The sequence below is a fragment of the Benincasa hispida genome, chromosome 9, assembly GCF_027475165.1.
Source record: "Benincasa hispida cultivar pf3 chromosome 9, pf3_genome.v1.1, whole genome shotgun sequence".
In the NCBI taxonomy this organism is placed as follows: Eukaryota; Viridiplantae; Streptophyta; class Magnoliopsida; order Cucurbitales; family Cucurbitaceae; genus Benincasa; species Benincasa hispida.
In genome coordinates this window covers 62186244-62205449 of record NC_143486.1, presented here as the reverse complement: position 1 = coordinate 62205449, position 19206 = coordinate 62186244, and positions in this window count along the sequence as shown.

Sequence of the window (19206 nt, the reverse complement as noted above, 5' to 3'; positions counted from 1 at the left end):
ATTACCTCTTGATCTTTAAGTCCCATTGATCCTCTAATGAATAATTGATTTTTGATTCAATCAACAAGATGAGTCCCTCTTGGGCCAATGAGAGGGTGGGGTCCCTTGTTCAAGAGTCAGAATCAACACTTAAGGGAACAACCTCTCTGCTAACCCTAAATTGGGTAGGAGTGAATTCCATTTTGCAGGGCTATGTCCCCAGCTATTTGTCTGGTCTTGTCCCCAAAATGCGAGGCTTCTTGAGCAGTGCTGTTGGACTACTCTCAGTGTTGTAGATCAAAGAATAATCCCAAACAAACAGGAGTTCATAGTTAGCTCAGGATTAAGGTCAAGTTACCTAGGTCATCGCTTTGAAATAGTCAGTCTTAAACAGTAAACAGTATTATAACGTAAGAGTGCTGATTTCGTGGTCCGATCTTGTACAAAACTCATTTGCACAGGACGTCCCCACTTCTCATGTCATAACATGTACAAATTAGGATTACTTCGTTTGTAGCACTTTACAATTCTTTGTAACAATTAAAGTGTAGGCCGCATCCAATAGTGTTAACAGAATAAGACACCTAACCTTATTCATATACTATAGATCCTTTTTAACTATTTAATGGGTTTTAAGAACATACCTTTGAAGAACCATTGAAACCTTGATTTCAAGTTGCAAATTCCTCCAAATCATTGTGTAGACCACCACAAGATCTTCTCTACTATTCCCTTGGTGCTCTAGATTGAGTTGTGGGACTCAAAATAAGCTAGAATCAAAGGAAATTTGGAGAAAGCTCACCGCAACAACCTAAAATGAAAAACATCTTCTTCGTCCAAATTTTTCAGAAAAATTCAATTGGTTTCAACCACCAAAAATCACTCCAATCTCTTCAATATATTGCAGACTATCATGCAAAGAGATTTGCTGCATGAGATGCAGCTCATGGTTGGAGTAAATGAATGTTGAAGATAATGGGTTTCATTGTGAGCAACTTGAAGATGAACATGAAAAAACATATTTTCCCTTTATTATATGTTTTTGTGTAATTTTTCTATTTTCAAATCTAAAATTGATTTCAAAATCATATTTTATTTCATCAAAATTTATTAATTTTAAAAATTAATTTCATAAATTAATGTTCTAATAAAATTAATAAATAATTATTTCAACAATTTAAATAATTCTAATTAATTTAATATCTAATTCCATTTGATTCTAATTTGAACGTTTCAAATTAACTTATCACACTACTCTAGAGCTATTCCATTTCCGAGCTAGTAGGGGGACCTCATGAACTTACACATCATGGGCTCCAAGATTAATCGGCTAAATTCATTAGACCGATCTAACCCCCATTCATTAACTAATAGGTCACTCCATTAAAGTCCATAGTTGAACTTCTCTCACTGTAGGTATGTTATGTCTACTTTATATAACCAAGATTAGTAAGTCAACTGTTCACAGGTTGTTTGTAATAACGGCCGGGTCGAATCTTTGTTTTACCCTTGAAATTACCTTTTGTTCCTTAAGTCCCCACTGATCCTCTAATGAACAATTGTTTTGTGATCCGATCAACAAAATCGAGTCTCTGTTGGACTAATGAGAGGGCGGAGCCCCTTGTTCAAGACCCAGAATCAACACTTAAGGGAACAATCTCTGCACTATCCCTAAAGCGGGTAGGAGTGAATTCCCTTTTGCACCTATATCCAGTCTTACCCCTGAAATGGCAGTCTTATTGAGCCGGCGTTGTTGAGCCAACCCTCACCTATGCCAATCTAAGGGTAATCCTGAATAAACAGGAGTTCATAGTTAGCTTAGGATTAAGGTTAAGTTACCTAGGTCATCGCTTTGAAATAGTTAGTTTTAAATAGTAAACAAGGTTATAAAGTAAAAGTGATTAATTTTGTGGTCTGATCTTGTACAAACCCATTTGCACAAGGACACCACCATTTCTCATGTCCAACATGGACCAATTAGGATCACTTCGTTTATAGTACTTTACAACTCCTTGTAACAACTACAGAGGGGACCGTATCCAATAGTGTTACCAGAATAAGGTACCCAGTCTTATTCATATACTATAGATTATTTTTACTATTTACTCCAACCTAATCCACCTTTATGTCTACAGATAAAGTTCAAGTACACATCTAATAGTCAATGGACTTTCGGATTTATTGGATTTCTATCAAACAATAGATCTATTTAATAACACCTTTATTTATTTTTCAGAATAAATTCTATTGTCTACAAACCACGAGTTTTAGGACATAAAACCCAACAAATTCCCACTTGTTCTAAAACTCCCATCGTAACTTATATATCCGATATATAAGACTGAGTTTCTGAGTTTTATAGAGAAATACAATAACCAGGGCATCCCATACCCATATTTTACCATCCAGTATCTTTATGCTGGATATTTCTCCTACTTGTCGAAGGTTATTTGGTATTCCTAGTCCTACTAGGTAATTCTCCAACACTTTAGTCGAGAGAATCTTTGTAGACATTGTTTAATATACAATAGGCTTTTGAATAAAACTATATGAGTATTATATCTTATTCTCAATAATGGCTAGGAAGCACATTTTCCTCCTACTACATTGAGGTACTCTCAACTCTTTGAGCAAGATGCATCTGACTTGTTTCAACAACTCTTTGTTAAGATCTAGAAATCTTTAAATTTTCTATACATTGATCTAGCCATTTAAATATCTGAATATTTGGAAATAACTTTTGACAATTTGATTCTTAACAGAGGTTGCTAGAATAATTTTTTTGAAAATGAACATTTTATTTATCACAAAAATATATACAATTTGTTCTTCACAAGATTTTGCAAAAGCAAGTAACAATCAAGCAGTAACTTCTCCCACTAGATGAGCTGAGCAAATGGTCTAAGGGTCTAGTTAGCCTGGTTATCTTTCTCTGCTCTCTTTTCAGCAAGTTACCGAGAGCAGTGTCTCCTCTAGTGCCCTTCTTCGTTGCAGTGGAAACATTTTCCTTTAACTGTAACGTTATCCTTGCCTTTCTTTCCAGTCAGCTTCTTCTTCCCTTTCCCTTTACCTTTCTTCACAGGAATACTCTTATTCATTGAAGAGGAGGCAACATCAGGTTTGGAGGACATTTACCACTTCTCTGCAGTAGTAATATTTACTTCTGACACCAGACCCTTTATTCTCAACATTGTCTGGTAAGCCTGTAGCTCATTCAGTAGAGTAGTCAAGCTGTATTCAATTTTATTCATTAATGCATTTGTACATAATTGCAAAAAAACTCATCAGAAAAGATTCTAGAATAAAACGAACTTGACTTCTCTCGTCAACGACAACATTTTTTACTTTTGCCACATTAAAGTGGACCATCATGTCCAGGACATGTTCGTGAACAATTGTCCCAACTTTCACGCCGCTGTTGTAAACGTTCTTGATGGCATCATTCCTCAGAGTGAAAGACAGTTGTCCAAACATCCCTCGCAGAGATTCCATAATCTCTTTGGCAGCCACCACATCGGATAAGATGGCAAAGATATAAGCACGGGCTTTATCATTAGCCCTAACCCATCTGTCATATACATCCCAAACATTTCTGTTTGTATTAAAACTAGAAATTGGAGAACAATACTCAGTTAAGACAAACCGTAAATCGTCTATCACAAGTGTCATGTTCAAATTTGATTTCCAATTTACATAATTATCCCCGATGAGTTTATCTGATGCCAACACTTGTATTTATTGAACTCGTCATTCTGAAATTAAATCCAATCAAGTTTTAGTAATTTTAATAATGCACCCAAGATTATTCTTTTGAAACGATGCTACATCAATACATTCATGACAAAATATTATCTCCAGAATAACTCATATTTCGATAGTCATTTAGGTACCGCATTTGGTCAGAAATTTTTAAAATTAAATAATTCTGTAAGTGTATACTCGCCATTTTAAGACCTAAGAAATCCTATACATTTATGGAGCTTGAGTTGTTTCGAATCCTATGTTATAAACCTCCAAGGGGATAGCCATCAAAAAATAAACGACTAGCAAAGAGCCGCTTAAAGCTAACTAGCAGATGCAAGATAGCAATCTCACGATCCTAACTAATGAAAGAGACTGTAGGATATATTGACACATTTCCTTCACCCACTTACTATAAACTACTTCCTCCGTTCACCTTGATATTGACTCATACAAAACACTTTCTGTAGGGAGGACACTCCCAGGGTGACACGAAGCATCATATGAATCTCATGGTGCGAACTATGGGGAGACGTGCCAGTTGAAATCGTAAGCTTGTTTTCTGTTCGAACAACTTCCCCTTATTCACTCTAGTTTAAATTTAAAATAAAAAATACTTTCCGTAAGGAGGTCACTTCCAGGGTGACACGAAGTACCGCTTAAATCTAGATTGTGAACTCTTAGGGATGCGAGAGCTAAGAATAACATATCGTGTATTTTATTAATCTCCCGCTGAAGTTTTATCATAACTTTATCATATAGAAGTTATTGACTACCATTGAAGTATTCTAATTTTTGGATAAAATTTATACTTAGGTTCTTTTCCGACTAACAAAAAAAACAACCCTAAGTCTATGTGGTTTATTCAAGTATCACACTTATAAATGGACTTAAAACTACGATGTCTAGATGATAAACAGTTTTATTACCTCACATCGCTCACGAATATTCATAAAACTGGTTACCAACGCTTAATTATTCAGCCATAATCTCCAGGTAGAAGGTGTTCCGTAGACTGTCAACTTAAGTACCCCTAGCCTTCGACAGAATTATATATCGGTTGAGTTTGTAACCTTAGTTTTACAAGTTTAACAACCTATTTTAACTATTAAAACAAGTAGTTAACCTATATGAGCATGCAGTTGTTCTTCTTTATGGATTTTAAATGTCCAACCTAATTTAATAACAACTTATAAAACTTTGGACATGCCAAACATCCACAACATACAAGCATTCAATATTTAATATAACCATTATATTAAATTTAAGTAATTCTAACATGCATACTATATATTATAACAAATTATAACATACTTTCAATGCATGTCGCATGCTTCCTACGGTGAGATTTTAAATTTAATGGCATACTATATGCACATACAAGATTTATTTAATTATAACATACATCCAATGCATATATTATTAACCACAGACTAATATGGTTTTTTTTTTGGCAAAAACAAGCAAACGAAAGCCTAACTATTACAAAAATAGCTTCAACACCACTCGAACCGCTCCAAACCGCTTGAACCGGACCCGAACCGTTTGAACTAGACCAGCAGAGTCTGAATCGGACCAGTCAAAACAAAATTTGAGGCTGAACCCAACCAAACCTCAAGAAAACTGGTCGAACCGGCTGCTCTTGCTCTCGCCCAACATCTCGCTAAGGCTAATCGTTTAGCAATGACGACCATCGTCATGCATTTTGCCTCATCGTTTAGTGTTTGCTTGGTCGTTTAGAAACTAATGCATATCGCTTAATAACGAGCACACTTTCCTCCCACTATATTGAGGTACTCTCAACTCTTTGAGTAAGATACATCTGGCCTGTCTCAACAACTCTTTATTAACAGTCAGATCTAGAAATCTTTTAAACTTTCTATATTTTGATCTAGCCATTTAAATATTTAAATATTAGCAAAATGGCTTTTAACAATTTGATTCTTAACAAAATTTGCTAGAACAAACATAATTTTTGAAAATGAACGTTTCATTTATCACAAAAATATATACAATTTGTTCTTAACAAAATTTACAAAAGCAGGTAACATCAAGCAACAACTTCTCCCACTGGAAGAGCTGAGCAGATGATCCTAGGGACAAGTTAGCCTGGTTACCTTTCTCTGCTTTATTCTCGGCAAGATACTAAGGGCAGTGTCTCCTCCAGTGCCTTTTTTCGTTTCTGTGGAAACATTTTTCTTTTGCAGCATTATCTTTGCCTTTCTTTCCAGTAGGCTTTTCTACCTTTTCCATTTGCCTTTCTTCATAGGAACACTCTTATTCTTTGAAGAAGAGGCAACATCAGGCTTTGAGGACATTTCCCTCTTCTCGGAAGTAGTAACATTTACTTCTGACTTTAGACCCTTTGTTCTCAACTTTGTCTAGTATGCCTATAGCTTATTCAGTAGAGTACTCAAGCTTAATTTTATTCATCAATGCATTCGTACAGAATTGCAGAAAATTCTTAAGAAGAGATTTTAGAATAAAACCAACTTGATTTCTCTCGTCTATGACAATATTGTTTACTTTTTCCACATTAATATGAACCATGATGTCCAGGACATGTTCACGAACATTGGTCCCAACTTTCATGCGACTGTTGTAAACGTACTTGATGGTATCATGCCTTAAGGTGAAGGACGGTTGTCCAAACATCCCTCACAAGGATTCCATAATCTCTTTGGCAGTACTTATATCCTCTTTTCCAACACATCAGATAAACTGGCAAGGATATAAGCACGGGCTTTTTCATTAGCCTTGACACATTTTTCATATACATCTCGAATATTTTGGTTTGTGTTAGAGTTAGGAATGGGAGGACAATCCTTAGTTAAGAAAAACTGCAAATTGTCTTTCACAAGTATCGTGTTCAAATTTTATGCCAACACTTGTATTATTGAACTCGTCATTCTGAAATTATAAATCCAATCAAGTTTTAGCAATTTTAATAATGTACCCAAGATTATTCTTTTGCAACGATACTACATCAAGAAATTCTTGACTAAATACTACCTCTAGAATAACTCATATTCCAATAGTCATTTACGTACCGCTTTTGGTCAGATATTATTAACACTTAATAATTCTTTAAGTGTAGACCCGCCGTTTTCAGACGTCAGAGATCACGAAGACCTAATAAATCCTATCCATTTCTAGAGCTTAAGTTGATCCGAATCCTATGTTACAACCCTCCATAGGGATAGCCGTCATAAAACGACTAGCAAAGAGTCGATTAAAGCTAACCAGCAGGCGCAATATAGGAATCTCACTAGCCAAACTAACGGAAGAGACCGCAGGATATGTTGACACATTTCCTTCGCCCACTTCTTATGAACTACTTCCTCTGTTCACCTTGATATTAACTCATACAAAATACTTTCTGAAGGGATGTCACTCCCAGGGTGACACAAAGCGTCATATGAATCTCACGGTATGAACTATGTGTTAGGTTTTATGTCTTAAAACTCGTGGTATGTAAACAATGGAGCTTATTATGAAAATTCAATAAAGGTGTTATTAAATAGATATATTACTTGAATAGAAATCCAATAAACCTAAAAGTCTCTTGACTATCTGATGAGTACTTGAACTTTATGTGAAGACATAAAGGTGGATCAGGTTCGATTAAATAGTCAAAATGATCTATAGTACATGGATAAGGTTGGGTACCTTATTCTGGTAACACTATTGGATATGACCTCCTCTGTATTGTTACAAGGAGTTGTAAAGTGCTACAAACGAACTGATCCTAATTCGTTCATGTTGGACATGAGGTGTGGGCGTATCCTTGTGCAAAAGCGTTTATACAAGATCTAACCACGAAATGAGTCACTCTTACTTTATAACGTTGTTTACTGTTTAATACTGACTATTTCAAAGTGATAACCTAGGTAACTTGACCTTAATCCTGACCTAACTATGATCTCCTATTTATCTAGGATTGCCCTTAAACTTGCAAAGGTGAGGGTTGGCTCAACAGCGCCGGCTCAATATGACTGCCATTTCAGAGGTAAGACTGGATAGATAGCTGAGGACATAGGGTGCAAGAGGGAATTCACTCCTACCCGCTTTAGGGATAGTAGAGAGGTTGTTCACTTAAGTGCTCATTCTAGGGCTTAAACAAGGGATCCCACCCTCTTATTTGACATGAGAGGGACTTGGTTTTGAGATTGGATCACAAAACAATTGTTCATTAGGGGATCGGTGGGGACTTAAGGAACAAAAGGTAATTTCAGGGGTAAAACAAAGATTTAACCCAGCCGTTATTACGAACAACCTGTGAAGGGTTAACTTACTAATCTTGGTTATATCGAGTGGACAAAATATATCTAAAGTGAGGGGAGTTCAACTATGAGCTTTAGTGGAGTGACCCATTAATTAACGAACAGGGATTAGATCGATCTAATGAGTTTAGCCGATTAATCTCGGATCGTTGGAGCCCATGATCTGTAGGTCCATGAGATCCCCTTACTAGCTCAGAAACGGATTAGCTCTAGAGTAGCGTGATAAGTTAATTTGAAACGTTCAAATTAGAATCAAATAGAATAGGAGAAAATATATTTAAATATGATTTAAATATATGAAGATGAATTTGTGTAGAAATAAATTTAATATTGGATATTAAATTAATTATAATTATTTAAATGGTTTAAATAATTATTTATCAATTTTATTAGAAAATTAATTTATGAAATTAATTTGTAAAATTAATAAATTTTGATTTTAGAAATAAAATATGATTTTAAAATCAAAATGGATTTTTGGAAATGGAAAATTACACAAAACTTGAAAATGGGTTTTTCAAAATTCATCTTCAAGTAGCTTACAAGGAACCCACCTTCTCCTTTGGTTTACTCCAAGCATCAGCTGCATCCCATGCAATACATCTCTTTGCATGATAATCTGCAATATATTGAAGAGATTGGAGTGAAGAAATGAGGATGAACCGACTGAATTGTTGTTGAAAAATTCAAATGAAGAAGGTGTTCTTCAATGGGTTCTGTTCAATGAGCTTTCTCTATATTCCATTTGATTTTAGCTTATTTTGAGTCCCACAACTCAATCTAGAGCACCAAGAGGATAGTAGGGATGATCTTGTGGTGGTCTACACAAGGATTCAGAGGATTTTGCAGCAGGAAATGGAGATTTCGTTGGTTCGACCAAGGTATGTTCTTGAAACCCATTAAACTCTGATTTTAGCGTGTCTCTTTTCAACCAAAATTAATGAATTAGAATGCTTATGGATCTTGATTACCTTCCGCCGCTCCATGCTAGTGTGGATCCAACAATTGGTATCGGAGAATTTTATAAGCATTCAGTTCGGATTAATTCTGGTTTGGTGGGTGTTTTGTATGAAAATATGAAAGTGCTGTAATGATATGGTTTTCTGAGATTTGGCCTTTAATTTCTCTTTGATTTCCCGTTTAAATTTATAATTGGCTCTTGCTTGATGAGCTTTAATGTCTTCCCAAGAGTCTGTAATTTATTTGGAGTCATTAGAGTTGAAATTAAGTTGTAATTCGAAGAAACAAGTGAAAGGGCCGAGTTGCAGATTCCAGACGATCAGCCTCTGTTCATATCGACGTTGAGCTTCAGTAGCTAAACGATTTTTTAGCTTCATACGTTAGACGTTATAAAGGAAAAGCTAGACGATCGTTTAGCTTCGGGCATTGATCGTTTAGGTGTTGTGCGTTAGATGATTATCTACCTTTGGAGCTAAGCGATACATTGTTTGGCTATGCTATGCGATACGTTGTTTTGCTATGCGATAGCTTCGGGTGGGAGCTAAGCGATGCGGTCAAGAGCTATGCGATGGTGTTGAGTGATCGCTTACATGATCGTTTACCTTTGATCCGGAGCTAAGCGATGTGGTGATGGAGCTATGCGATAGTGTTTGACACTAAGCGATTGTGTATTTTCACCGGCGCTAGACGATGACACTATATGATAGAAGGAAAATACTATACGATCGTATAATTTTGTTAAATGATAGGCGTTGGTTGCTAAACGATAAAGCAAGTGCTAAACGATCAAGTCCATCGCATGACGATGGTCGTCAATGCTAAACGATCTGACTTAACGAGATTTTGGGCGAAAGCAAGATCAGCCAGTTCGATCGGTTCCCTTGAAGTTTGGTCCGGTTCAGCTTCAAATGGTTTGTGGTTGGTCCGATTCAGTCTCTACTGGTCCGGTTTAGACGATTCAGGTCCGGTTCAAGTAATTTTGGAGCGGTTTAAGCGGTGTTGAAGTTGTTTTTGTAATAAGTTAGGCTTTTATTTGCTTGTTTTTGCCAAAACTAAAACCATATCAGTATGTGTTTAATTATTTATGCATTGGATGTATGTTATAATTAAATAAATCTTGTATGTGCATATAGTATGCCATTTAGATTTAAAATCCCACTATAGGAAACATGCAACATGCATTGAAAGTATGCTATAATTTGTTATAATATATAGTATACATGTTAGGGTTTCTTGTATTTAATATAAGTGTTATATTAGATATTGAATGCCTGTATGTTGTGGATGTTTAGCATGTCTAATGTTTTATAAGCTATTATAAAATTTGGTTAGACATTTAAAATCCATAACGAAGAACAGCTACATGCTCACATAGGTTAACCACTTGTTTTAATTAGTTAAAGTAGGTCGTTAAACATGTAAAACTAGGGTTACAAACTCAACTGGTATATAATCCTGTCAAAGGTTGGGGGTATTTAAGTTGACGGTCTACATAACACCCCCTACCTGGGGATTATGGCCGAATAATTGAGCATTTATAACTAGTTTTATGAGTATCCGTGAGCGATGTGAGGTAATAAAAGCATTTATCACCTAAACATCGTAGGTTTAAGTCCATTTATAACAGTTATACATGGATAAACCACATAGACTTAGGGTTATTTTTAATTAGCCAAAAAAGAACCTAAGTATGTAGTTACCCAAACATTAGAATACTTCAGTGGTAGTGAATAACTTCTATATGATAGAGTTATTAGAAAACTTCAGCAAGAGATTAATAACCTACTCGGTATGTTATCCTTAGCTCTCGTGTCCCTAAGAGTTCACAGTCTGGATTTAAGCGATACTTCATGTCACCCTAGAAGTAACCTCCCTTCAGAAAGTATTTTTTAGCTTAAATTTATATTTGGGTGAATAAGGGGAAGTTGTTCAATCAGATATCAAGGTTATGATTTCAACAGCCACGTCTCCATATAGTTCACATCGTGAGATTCATATGACGCTCCGTGTCACCTTAGAAGTGATTTCCTTTCGAAAAGTGTTTTGTATGAGTTAATACCAAGGTGAATGGATGAATTAGTTCATAGTAAGTGGGTGAAGGAAATGTGTCAATATATCCTACGGTCTCCTCCATAGTTGGATCGTGAGATTCCTATGTTGCACATGCTGGTTAGCTTTAAGCAGCCCTTTGCTAGTCGTTTAACGACAGCTATCTCCTTGGAGGGTTGTAACATAGGATTCAGAACATCTTAAGCTCCAGAAATGGATAGGATTTCTTTGGTCATTAGTGGCCTCTAACGTCCAAAAATGGTGGGTCTACACTTACAGAATTATTAATTGTTAATAATGTCTGACCAAAAAGGGTACCTAAATGACTATTGGAATATGAGTTATTCTGGAGGTAGTATTTAGTCAAGAATGTCTTGATGTAGTATCATTGCGAAAGAATAATCTTGGGTAAATTATTAAAATTGCTAAAACTTGATTGGATATTAAATTTCAGAATGACAAGTTCATTAATACAAGTGTGGCGTCAGAGAAATATATTAGGGATAATTATATGAATTAGAAATCAAATTTGAACACGATTCTAGTGATAGACAATTGCGGTTTGTCTTAACTGAGGATTGTCCTCCCATTCCTAGCTTTAACACAAACCGAAATGTTCAGGATGTATATGATAGATGGGTCAAGGCTAATGATATAGCCCATGCTTATATCATCACCAACTTATCTGATGTGTTGACAAATAAAGCATGAGGATATGAGTACAGCCAAAGAGATTATGGAATCTCTATGAGGGATGCCATTTAAGCACGTTTACAACAGTCGCATCAAAGTGGGGACCAATGTTTGTGAATATGTCTTAGACATGATGGTCAACTTTCATACGGCAGAAGTAAACGGTGCTGTCATGAATGAGAGAAGTCAAGTTGGTTTTATTCTAGAATCTCTTCTGAAGAGTTTTCTGCAAATTTTGAATGCATTAATGAATAAAATTTGAGTACTTTACTGAATGAGCTACAACTTTAACAGATAATGTTGAAAACAAAAGGTTTAATGCTAGAAGTAAATGTTACTACTGCCGAGAAGTGAAGAATGTCCTCCAAGCCTAAAGTTACTTTCTCTTCAAAGAATAAGAGTATTCTTGTGAAGAAAGGCAAAGGGAAAGGGAAGAAGAAACCTACTGGACTGAAAGGCAAGGATAACGCTGCAAAGGGAAATGTTTCCATTGCAACGATGAAGGGCACTGGAGGAGACACTGCCCTCAATGTCTTGTCGAGAAGAGAGTAGAGAAAAGGTAACCAGGCTAACTTGACCTTGGGACCATTTGCTTAGCTCATCCAGTGGGAGAAGTTTCTACTCTTTTTTAATTGTTAAAACTTGTATAGAACAAATTCTATATATTTTTGGAATAAATGAAATGTTCATTTTCAAAAATTATGTTTGTTTTAGTAACCTCTATTGAGAATCAAATTGTTAAATGTCATTTGTAGATATTCAGATATCTAAATGGCTAGGTCAAAGTGTAGAAAGTTTAAATATTTCTAGATCTGACTGTTAACAAAGAGTTGTTGAGACAGGTCAGATGCATCTTGCTCAAAGAATTGAGAGTACCTCAATGTAGTGGGAGGAAAGTGTGCTTCCTGGCCATTATTGAGATTAAGATGCAATCCCCTTATAGTTTTATCAAAAGCCAATTTTATACCTAACAATATTTACAATAATTCTCTTGGCTAAAGTATTTGAGAATTACCTAGTAGGACTAGGAATACCAGATAACCTAGGGTAAGTGTGAGAAATATCGTGTATAGAGATACCAAATAGTAAAAGATGGGTATGGGATGCCCTAGCTTATTGTATTTCTCTATAAAACTCAGAAACTCAGTCTTATATATCGGATGTATAAGTTACCACTAGAGTTTTAGTCCAAGTGGAGTTTGTTGGGTTTTATGTCCTAAAACTCATGCTATCTAAACAATGATCTATAGTACATAAGGTTGGGTACCTTATTCAGGTAACACTATTGGATATGGTCTGCTTTGTAGTTGTTACAAAAAGTTGTAAAGTGCTACAAAGAAAGTGATCCTAATTCGTTCCTGTTTGACATGAGGAGTGGGGGTGTCCTTGTGCAAAAGAGTTTGTACAAGATCGGACCACGAAATGAGTCACTCTTACTTTATAACGTTGTTTACTGTTTAAAACTGACTTCACAGCGATGCCTAGTTAACTTGAACTTTATCCTAAGCTAACTATGAACTCCTGTTTATTTGAGATTGCCTTACATTTGCATAGGTGAGGGTTGGCTCAATAGCGTCGGCTTAATATGACTGCCATTTCAAGGGTAAGACTAGATAGATGGTTGGGAACATAGGATGAGGTTGTTCCCTTAAGTGCTCATTTTGGGCTTGAACAAGGGATCTTGCCCTCTCATTTGGCATGAAAGAGACTCAGTTTTATGATTGGATCACAAAACAATTGTTCATTAGGGGATCAGTGGGGACTTAAGGAACAAGAGGTAATTTTGGGGGTAAAACAAAGATTTGACCCAGCCGTTATTACGAACAACCTGTGAAGGGTTACCTTACTAATCATGGTTATATCGAATGGACATAATATATCTACAATGAGGGGAGTTCAATTATGGACTTTAGTGAAGTGACCCATTAGTTAACGAATGGGGATTAGATCGGTCTAATGTGTTAGCTCATGATTTGTAGGTCCATAAGGTCCCCCTACTAGCTCGGAAATAGATTAGCTCTAGAGTAACGTTTATATGTTAATTTGAAACGTTCAAATTAGAATCAAACAGAATTGGAGAAAATATATTTAAATATGATTTAAATATATGAAGATTAATTTGTGTGAAAATTAATTTAATATTAGATATTAAATTAATTAGAATTATTTAAATTGTTTAAATAATTATTTATTAATTTTATTAGAAAAATAATTTATGAAATTAATTTGTAAAATTAATAAATTTTGATTTTAGAAATAAAATATGATTTTAAAATCAAAATGGATTTTTGGAAATGAAAAATTACACAAAACTTGAAAATGAGTTTTTCAAAGTTCATCTTCAAGTAGCTTACAAGGAACCCACCTTCTCCTTTGGTTTACTCCAAGCATGAGTTGCATGTCATCCGCACATTTCTTTGCATGATAGTCTGCAATATATTGAAGATATTAGAGTGAAGAAATGAAGATGAACCGACTGAATTTTTGCTGAAAAATTCAGATGAAGAAGGTGTTCTTTAATGGGTTCTATTCAGTGAGCTTTCTCCATATTCCTTTTGATTCCAGCATATTTTGAGTCCCACAACTCAATCTAGAGCACCAAGAGGATAGTAGGGAAGATCTTGTGGTGGTCTACAAAAGGATTCAGAGGATTTTGCAGCTGAAAATGGAGATTTCGTTGGTTCGGCCAACCAAAATTAATGAATTAGAATGCTTATGGATCCTGATTTCTTCTGCTACGTGATGGTGTCGATCCAACACTATGTGGAGACATGGCAGTTTGAAATTGTAAACTTGATTTATGTTCGAACAATTTCCTCTTATTCACCCGAGTCTAAATTTAAGCTAAAAAATACTTTTCGAATGGAGGTCACTCCTAGGGTGACATGAAATACCGCTTAAATTCAGACTGTGAACTCTTAGGGACGCGAGAGCTAAGAATAACATATTGTGTATAATCTCCCATTGAATTTTTCTAATTACTCTATCATATAGAAGTTATTGACTACCACTGAAGTGTTCTAATTTTTGTTAAAATTATACTTAGGTTATTTTCCGGCTAAATAAAAACAACCACAAGTCTATGTGGTTTATCCAAGTATAACTCTTATAAATGGATTCAAACCTATGATGTCTAGGTGATAAACCCTTTTATTACCTCACATCGTTCACGAATACTCATAAAACTAGTTACTAACGCTCAATTATTCGGCCATAATCCTTAGGTAGGAGGTGTTCCATAGACCGTGAACTTATGTATCTCCAGGCTTCGACAGGATTATATTCGGTTGAGTTTGTAACCTTAGTTTTACAAGTTTAACGACCTATTTTAACTATTAAAATAAGTGGGTAACCTACGTGAGCATGCAACTGCTCTTCGTTATGGATTTTAAATATCTAACCGAATTTTATAACAGTTTATAACACATTAGATATGCTAAACATCCACAACATACAGGCATTCAATATCTAATATAACACTTACATTAAATACAAGAAACCCTAACATGCATACTATACATTATAACAAATTATAACATACTTTCAATGCATGTTGTATGCTTCCTATGGTGGAATTTTAAATCTAAATGGCATACTATATGCACATATAAGATTTATTTAATTATAACATCCATCCAATACATAAATAATTAAACACAAACTGATATAATTTTAGTTTTGGCATTAACAAGCAAACAACAGCCTAACTATTACAAAAACAGATTTATTTAAATTTCATTATCGTATTCACCATCATCTCTCTGTTCTTTTCCATACATTCATCATCCATTTTCTCCATCATGTGTAACTAATCCCGAGGGTAAGGGACAGGATTAAGCGAGTGAGTTAATCCTTGTTAAGGAAATCGGCTAATTTAGCTAAAGCATGCTCGACATCTTCACCTATGGGAGCAAAACTGAAGATGTTATTCCACCTATTGAAAGATGGTTGGAAGAATGTGTTAACTAAAGTGAGAAGTATTTCCAGAGATGGAAACAATCTTGCGTTCATCATGTTTATCCCTGTTTCACCATAGACATATGAGAACGTGGCCGATCACTGAAAGATTGACGAACTTGCAATGTCCTTTCCCACAACTCATTCTCTTTCTGACTCATTTCACAAGACTTCAAAGCCAGTCCTCAACCTGTATCATTAATTGTTTATTCATTTATTTTATCACCGCAATTTACTTATCATCACAATGTATTTCACCGCAATTTATTTACCATCGCATTTTATTCTTTACTGCAATTTACTTTTTTGCAAACCCAATTCATTATTCTTTATGTTTAACCGGTCGCATGTACCAGATTATTATCGCATTAAGCACAACAATCCCTATTTTTGACCTCAGATCACTCTGAGAAACTTGCGTTGGATTTATACTTTGTTCCAGTGCAAGAAAACTTGTGACACGCACTACAGAATGCATACTACGAAGTATATCATCATCATCACATCCATTTAGAACATAGTATCGCATATTATTGAGTCATAGCACATCATTCATTCACTCATTTTTAAATCTTTACAAGTTTTTGGCGTTGTTGCTGGGGATTGGCAACGTTTAGTGTCGAATATTTTTGTGGTATTTTGCAAGAAAGATCTCTGTTGTACTATCTGTTTAACACGGAGAGTAGGCTAACGGTTTATGAGTACTAGGACTGAACCAGAATTCGAAGCCGACCAAGAGATTGAGCATACTTTTCGTGCACGAACATGCCAGCACCATATAAGGCGAAGAAGGAGCATGGCTAACAACGATAGGCCCGAGGGGAATCAAGTGGTAAATTGGCCGGCGCAAGATCCAGTTTTCCTGGCAGCCGACCGCAATATCCCAAAGAAGAAGTATGCCGCACCCAATTTATATGACTTCTCGCCCAGAATTACGAGACCCACAGTGGAGGAGAATGCACGATTTGAGATAAATTCGGTCATGCTTCAAATGATCCAAAATGTAGGGCAATTTTGAGGTCTACAAGGAGAAGACCCGCACGCGCACTTGACCAGCTTTGTTGAAATGTACAACACGTTCTCCATTCCTGGCGTGACTCCGAAAGGAATTAGACTGTACCTCTTATCGCATACACTTCGGGATGAGGCAAAGAGATGGGCTCATTCATTGGAGCCAAATGAAATTAATTCTTGGGACTAATTGGTCGAGCGATTCATGAAGAAATTCTTCCCGCCTGCAGTCAATGCAAGAAGACGGAGGGACGTGTTGAATTTTGAACAGATGGAAAATGAGACCCTCAGCACTGCATGGGTGTGATTCAAATGATTGGTAAAGAACTATCCGCACATCGGGATTCTCGATTTCATTCTGATGGAAACCTTTTACAATGGCCTAGACAACTTGATGCAAGTTGTTGCTGATGCCTCCGCGGCAGGAGGATTCATGGACAAAACGTACATTGAAGCCAAGGTCATCTTGGATCGCATTTCGCGAAACACAGATGATTGGATAGATGATGAGTACGGGTGGAAGTGGTCCAGAATGAAGAAAAGCAGAAAGTACCATTGTACCTGTGGATACAATGACCACCTTGGCCACACAAATGACCACAGTTACCTCTCTCCTCCAAACGATGGCAATTTATAAGGGAACCCTCTCTCAGGGTACAGCGCAAGCCAATGCGCTAGCACAAGTGGCAGCGATAAGCTGTACACAATACAGAGAGGGTCATTGAGTAGAAATGTGCCCATCAAACCCACATGCAGTGTACTCTATTCAGAATAACCCGTACAACAACACATAGAACCCGGGTTGGCGGAATCACGCCAACTTCAGTTGGGGAGGTAACAATGACCAGTGAGGCCAAAGGAATCTACAGAACAATTCTAGAAATCGAGGAAACCCTCTGGGTTTTCATCAAGATCTGAATCAGAGTCACTACCAAAGTAGGCAATCGCACAACCAACCTTCCTCATCCAACATCTCTACAAATTCATCGTCCTTGGAAGCTCTGTTGAAGCAGTATATAGAGAAAAATGATGCAGTTATGCAATTGCAAGCATCTTCCATAAGGAATTTGGAGGTCCAGGTGGGGAACTGGCAGCCAAGCTTTGAAATAGAACATCAGGAACGCTTCCCAGTAATTCAGAAGCCCCTGGATCTAATGGGAAGGAACAATGTCAATAGTAACATTGTTCAGGCAAGTATAACCGCCTGCGGGGATGTAGTTGCAGTAACCCTGAAGAACCTATCTCAATCAGCATCCCTATCACTATCTTTACTGCTCTCTTTATCGCTTTCTCTATTGCTTTCTTTACTGCTTCATCATTGCATTATTTAAATCAATTTACTACTTTCTTAAATTACTTTACTGCTTAATTGAATCTACTTCTACTTGAATTCTAGCTTGTGTTAATTTCTTGCCTAGTTAAATTTATTTCCATTCCAGCCTTAGTTTGCGTTGATCTCAAAATTTCTGTGAATGAATATTAAAAAAAAAGAACACCACAACATCTTATCAATCTTGTTTTAGGATAAGCGTTGCGATATTGGTGATACCATAAATAACATTTGGTATGCATTGCAATGATGGGTGTATCTGGCTTTAATAGATACACTTTGCTCCTGTCTTCCACAAATACACTGCGTTGATAGATGAGTTACGTGTGTATGTACACTGCGCCCGTCCTCAGCAAAAATGCACTATGTCGATGGTTGTGTTGCGCTGGTCGAAATTCTCTCTACATACCATCCCCTTCTGAGGTTTCTTCCTAAGACCAAATTTTTTTCCAACTTCTTTCACTTCACTAACAAAAATGGCCGGACAATCTTCCCACTTATCCTCCTAGCCATCATCCCCTTCCCAAGCCCCCGTCACCTCAACGGAAGGCAGCTTTCCACGCTGCCGGCCACCACCCAGTCGCCCAGCCTAAGCCTTCGCCAAGAATCGTCGAAAAACCCCAGCAAAAAACCTGTATAGCAGCAAAACCACCCACCAACTGAGAGGGGCTGAGCACGGAGAGTGCCCCTGGCACCAAACCTGAGGTGGCACTCACAGTACCTTTGATTGAAAGCGAACTGAAGCGAAGGGATGATAGGGAGGTATTTAGAAGCATTTTGTGCAATCTAGAAAGAGAGGGGGGGGTTACTAGAAGCAGGAGTTGTGAACCAGCCTCTGCCGTCAGAAGAGAAGTTGGCAAAAGCTTCGTGGAGAATGGCCCTGGCTGTTTCGGATCCTAAGGAGACTGTTCCAACAAACTCCAATGAGGGACCGAACAGGGCCGTTTTGGAGGTTGTAGAGGCGAAGAAGTAGCCGGGGACGGTCGAAGAGAAGGAGAAGAGAAAAAGTAAAGAAAAACGGGTGGAAGGAGATGAAGTTGCCCGACTAAAAAATGAGAAGAAAGAAAAGAAGAAAAGTAAAAGAAAACAACGCAGGCGATAAGAGAAGTGCTTGAAGAAAAAGGAGAAAAGGAAGAGGGTGGAAAGTCTAGATTTTGACGAAGAATCAACCACCACCACAGTGGAAGAGGGGATGTCAGCGCA